Below are 608 nucleotides of genomic sequence, written 5' to 3'. Positions count from 1 at the left end.
CAACTCCACTTCAGCTAAAAATAAGTTTCATTCTTCTGCTTTCCAGCAATAGAAGCGCGAATCACGATCGATGAAGATTGCAAAGACTCAGACTTCTATTGACACAGAGATGATGGATTGTTTTTTCTATCCTCACATGATAGAAGAGGATTCATGTGTGTTTATTTGGAAAAGTTGATCTGGGGATTGAGTGTGGGTTAATGAGAGATCAGGGGTCCTTAATCTCCTATGTTGACTAATCATGTTAGGCAAGGCAGATGACTGCACAAGCAACAAATGTTAGAGACCCCTAAGGAGGTTCCTCTGGCATATGCTCTTCGACGCTCAACTTAGTGGCCGGTGGAATCAGTATGAAGAAAAGCATAGGACTAAGTTTATGGTTCAAAGAGTTCAGACCCGAGAACGATGAGAGTAGCCTATGTTTATAAGAGAGATTGAAGGAGAATTGGTAATTTGACTCAGCTAGCGGAAGTGACATTTGGTTTGCACTATACACATGTCAACACTTAGGTGGGCGAGATCGCTAGAGTCGTCCACATCGCATTTAATGTGATAACGATAGAGTGACAAGGTGTAGGCACTGTCTAAGAAGTCATTATTACATCTCA

Source organism: Asparagus officinalis, chromosome 3, assembly GCF_001876935.1.
Source record: "Asparagus officinalis chromosome 3, Aspof.V1, whole genome shotgun sequence".
Taxonomy (NCBI): Eukaryota; Viridiplantae; Streptophyta; class Magnoliopsida; order Asparagales; family Asparagaceae; genus Asparagus; species Asparagus officinalis.
Note: the sequence above shows the minus strand (reverse complement) of the source record.